Source organism: Hordeum vulgare, chromosome 2H (assembly GCF_904849725.1).
Source record: "Hordeum vulgare subsp. vulgare chromosome 2H, MorexV3_pseudomolecules_assembly, whole genome shotgun sequence".
Classification (NCBI taxonomy): domain Eukaryota; kingdom Viridiplantae; phylum Streptophyta; class Magnoliopsida; order Poales; family Poaceae; genus Hordeum; species Hordeum vulgare.
This window is the reverse complement of record NC_058519.1, coordinates 277,563,967-277,569,148: the sequence shown is the minus strand read 5'-3', so window position 1 is coordinate 277,569,148 and position 5,182 is coordinate 277,563,967.

The following is a 5,182-nucleotide window of genomic DNA, read 5'->3' as shown; positions in this document are numbered from 1 at the left end:
ATTGTTATATGTTTTGCTACACTTTTACATCATTTTACACATATTTGGACTAACCTACTAACTCAGTGCACCCAGTGCCAGTTCATGTCTGTTGATGTCTTTTTTGCAGGGGCTTTTACCCAATTTTTTAAAGCCCGAAAAATCCCGAGAAAAATATATAAAAAATCAGAATAACGGAAGGTTCCAGATCACAAAATATGGGCCACACAGGGGCTAGGGGCCACCCAGGCGAACTGTGGGCGCGGCCTACCCCCTAGCCGCGCCAAGAGGCCGCCTAGGTGGGTCCCACCTCCTCCGGTGCCCTCCTTCGGCCTATATTTACTCCTCCGAGAGAAAACCCTTCCATCATATCCAGAATCGCGAATTTGTCCATCGTTCCGCCGCTGTAGCTCTTCCGAGATTGGGAACGTGAGGAGACCTCTTCCCGGCACCCTACCGGAGGGAGGATTGACTTCCAGGAGCTGCTCCACCGCCATGGACGTTTCCCGGACGTGTCGTGAGTAGTCCTCCTTGGACCATGAGTCCATGACCAATAGCTATGTGATGTCTTCTCTCCGATCTTGTGCTTCATTGGTTAGTCCTTGTGAGTTGCCCTACATGATCAAGGCATCTATGTGATTCTCTTGCTATTGCTATGCTCGGTTTATTGGGATCCGATGGATTATGAGATTATGTTCAGATTTTTATGAGTTATATATTTGATTGTCCTTTTATATTATGTTCCTTAGTTATTCATGCATGTTCTCCGTTGCTATTTATTGCTTTGGCCGAGCAATAGATTGTAACTCGAAGAGGGAGCGTTATGCATGATTGTGGGTTCATGCCCCTCGATGCCTAGCTTGAGTGACAGAAACATGAGACTAGGCGATGTGCTGTTGCTACCAGGGAGAAAACAACTTTGTTTGTGACCACGGTTGGAAGGATTGATTACCTTACGCGTAGTTTGTTAATGAAGTTGTCCGTTGCTTTGAATTAAACTTTGGGTGGGGCTCGCAACTTAATACCGGCGAGATGTTCTAGATAGATATCTAAAGGTGGATGATTAGTATGTAGATGTTGATGAATTAATGGTCTACTTGTTTTGGCGTACTTCCCATTACTATTGAACCTCTAACTATCAAGTAGCATAATTAGCATTGCGGTGCGTTCATAATTCTGTCAATTGCCCAACTGTAATTTGTTTACCCAAGCATAGTTGTTTATCGTCTTTTGAGAGATAGACATCACTAGTGAACATCATGTGACTCTGGTCCATACCACCATCATTGGTTACACCTCCATCATTTACCGTTTTCATTTACTTCTCCGCTGCAATCACTACTACTATTCTCGCTTGTGTTTTGATCCTTTGCAAACTCCAAGGCCGGAGAGATTGACAACCTCTCTGTACTCATTGGGAGCAAAGTTATTTGTCTGTCTCCATGTCTACGTCTTCTGCTAGCGCCAGGGTGGGAGACACCTACTTGTTGAGCCTAGGAGTCCTCCTGGTTCGATAAACCTTACAGTCTCCGTGTAAGGGAAATCTTGCTGCTGACTACATCTCAACCTTCCACTTGGGGTAACCAACGAGGTGCAAGAAGTATATACATCATCTCGTCATCACTTCTTTCCATGAGTTTAGCAATAAATATGGTCTTGACTCAGAGATATTAGCTACTTTATGTGAATCTTTTTCTACCTATGTTGTTCTTCCCAATGAGAAGTGGTTTAAATATCATCCTGCCATTGAAAAATTACCAAAGGAACCTGTTAAAATAAAGAAGGAAGAAATAATTGTTAACCACGTTGATCCAATTTATGCTAGTGCTTACATGGAGAAACCTCCTTTTCCTGTTAGGATTAGGGAACATTCTAAGGCTGTGGTCAATAAAAATTATGTTAGAACACGTGTAAGAGCAGAATGTATCCTATGTAATTTTGGCGGTTGATGACGATACCCTTTGTGGACTGATTGTGTGCGATATGCTTTCACTGAATTATTAGGTGCCATGAGACGACTATATTCCCCTCAGTGAGTGAAAGCGAAGACTGTGCTTAACTATTGATTTAGGCTTGGTGGACTCGAGTCATAGATAATCCCTTACTATCAAGAGGGGACCCGCGTATGGAAAGGTTGGGTGGAACAATCTCTCTCACACTTGCACGCCATCCTTATCCCGGAACGATGGAGATCCCGTGAAAAGTGCCCATTTTATTTTCTAAGCGCAAGTATCGCTCTAGGGAGCGGTAGTACCGCTCCAGCGGTACTGCCGCCCTCCAGAACCGGGCATACTACCGCTTAGAATATTCTTCTTCTATCCAGGGGGCATTTTCTTCTTTCAAGCGCAGGTACCGCTAATGGGTGAGCAGTAGTACCGCTCTAGCAGTACTACCGCCCGTCTTTCTAGCTCTCATTTCATCTTATGTTTCCAGTTTCTCGGTTCTTCTTAACAATTATTTTTGGAGCGGAAGTACCACCCTGAGCGATACTTCCGCCCCACCTCCACTATTTCTTGAGTAGCAGTAGTACCGCTGGTTGGAGTGGTACTACCGCTCCAGCGGAACTTCCGCTCCTCCCTGTCTCTTGTTTGTTGGCTCCCCGACCTGTTAATACCATGCAAACAGAAGTACCGCTCCCCCGAGAAGTACTAAACGTCCTGCACAATTTGTGGGTAGAAAACGGTCAGATTTCTCCTCCATGATATAAGCGGGTCTTCTTCCCCCTGGAGACTCAACTTTTTCCTCTTAAAGCCCCATTGTTGCTCCAAAGCTCAAACTTGCCCGATCTCCCTCCGTAGCCATCAACTCTTGTTGATTCTCTAGGGTTTCGAGGAGAAGGCGTTCCCCCACACTTCCATCAAGAGAAAAGTTGCTCCCCATTAATCCCTCACAAATATTGTTACTCTTGGGTGTTTGGTCACCCTAGACAGAATATTTCACCTCGAAGTAATGTTCCATTGTGGTGAAGCTTCATGGTCTCGTTGAGAGCTTCCAATTAAATTGTGGAGATTACTCCAACGTTGTTTGTAAATGTACAGTCACCGCCTTCAATGGAACAACTTGGTGGAATCATGACACATCGCATCGTGTGAGGGTGTGAGGAGAATACAGTGGCCTTAGTGGCATCTTGGGGAGCATTGTGCCTCCACACTACTCCAACGGAGACGTACTTCCCATCAAAGGGAAGGAACTTCGGAAACACATCCTCGTCTTAATCGGTTCCACTTGTTGTTATTTCTTACCTTTACTTGTATTTATTTCTTGCTTACTATTTTGTTGGTAGTATCATATAGGTTGCTCACTTAGTTTCATATCTAGACAACCTATTTGTTGCTAAACTTAATTTGTTAAAAGGAAAGATTAAAAAAATTTAGTTGCCTATTCACTCCCCTTCTAGTCATCCATATAGATCCTTTCAATTGGTATTAGAGCCTTGTCTCTTTATTAAGGGTTTCACCACCCAAAGAGTATGGTTGGCGACGATGTTTAGCCGGTGCTGTTGCGTGAGGCAACTGTTGTGAACTCGGTCTCCCGGGAGGACCTAAATGAGGCCATGTCCACATTTAGATCCTAAGTGGCTATCTATGTCAAGAACATGCTTAAAGATTCCCTTGATAGTTTCAAATTGTCTACCGACGTGTCGCATGTGGTTAATCGCACAACTTCCGATACGGGGACCAATTCCGAAAAGGAAAATGAAGTAGTGATAGAGATAAATTGCCTCAAGGAACGAGTGGGGTAAATAACTTTTCCTCGGTTCCTCGTCCCATGGTCTATGGAGGACCGGTTCACCCACCGCATATTATTAACCTTAGTCCTCCTCCTAAGCTTGTTAAGCATGATTTTTCTAACTGGGCTTTTTGTATAAAGGCTCATTTGAATCACATCTCAACACAACTCCGAATAATCATTGAGCAAGCCTATTACCCACAGGATCCAAGAAACCTCACTCCAAGAGAAGAGGTTCACAATCTACCCAATCACTCAGCCTTGTTCATCCTTCGAGCAACTATTCCTATTGAAGATCTTGCTCATTTGCATCCCTTCACTTGTGCCAAAGATTGTTGGGAGCACGTCACTTCCATGTACAAGGGAAGTTCTAGTATTCAACGGTCGAACTATGAAGTGACACTTGATGAGGCCGATGAATTTGTTATGGTTGAGGATGAAGATCCTCGTGAGCTATACCGAAGGGTGACAACTGTTGCAGTTGCTCTTCAAGATCATGGAAGCAAGGATGTGAATGACAATTCGAACAAGCGTAAGTTTCTCAAGGCTTTTATGCCCTTCAACAAATCCATGTCCTCCGTCATCCGTCATAGGCCAGACTTTCACTCCATGTCCTCAAGTGATGTGTTGTATCAGTTTGTTGCCATGAACATATTGAACAAGACTATTGACAATGCTCTAGCCTGTGTTCAACGGTCAAGAAAAGACTCTCCCAACCTTCCTTTGAAGGCCAAGGCTGTATTGGAGAAAGATGAAGAAGAAGAAGATGAAAACACCAAGTATGCTTACCACGAGCTTATGTCTCTTGCGTCAAGACAATTTTGGGGCAACAAGAGGAACTCAAAGCCCAATTTCTCCAAGAACAACTCAAATCGAAGAAAAGGCAAGCAACATGTGAGCACTTGCTACAACTATGGCAATGCGAGTCACTTTGTGGCTGTTTGTCCTTATGAAAAGAGGGAAAACAATGGTGGCAAACTTATTTGCAAAGAAAAGGCCAAGCCCTACCCCAACAAGAACAACTTCTTCAAGAACAAGCCCCAAAAGGTGTTGGTGTCTCAAGAAGAGTATCTCTCCGATGAGGATGATGACGATGATGCAAGTGATGATTTCATAGGGATGGCCACCATGGCCATTGCATCCTCGTCTCCCAGAAATGTGTCCCTCTTCAACGCCCCATTGAGAACTGCATTGCCAAGTGCCTCAGGGCCAAGCCATCCTACAAGGTAACATCCAACATTAAAACTTACAACCTCAATGCTACCATTTCCACTACCCTCTTTAGTGGTGATGAAAAGGAATAGGTAGAGCATCAGGAAAACTCCTTTGATAAATTCATGAGAAAGATCAAGGAAAAATCCAAAAAGCATTTTGTTGCTCTCTTCGAACAACTAGGAGAGGCTAATGACCTCATTGAATCTCATGAATAAACTATATCTATGTTACAAAGACATAGTCATGACTATGCCAATGA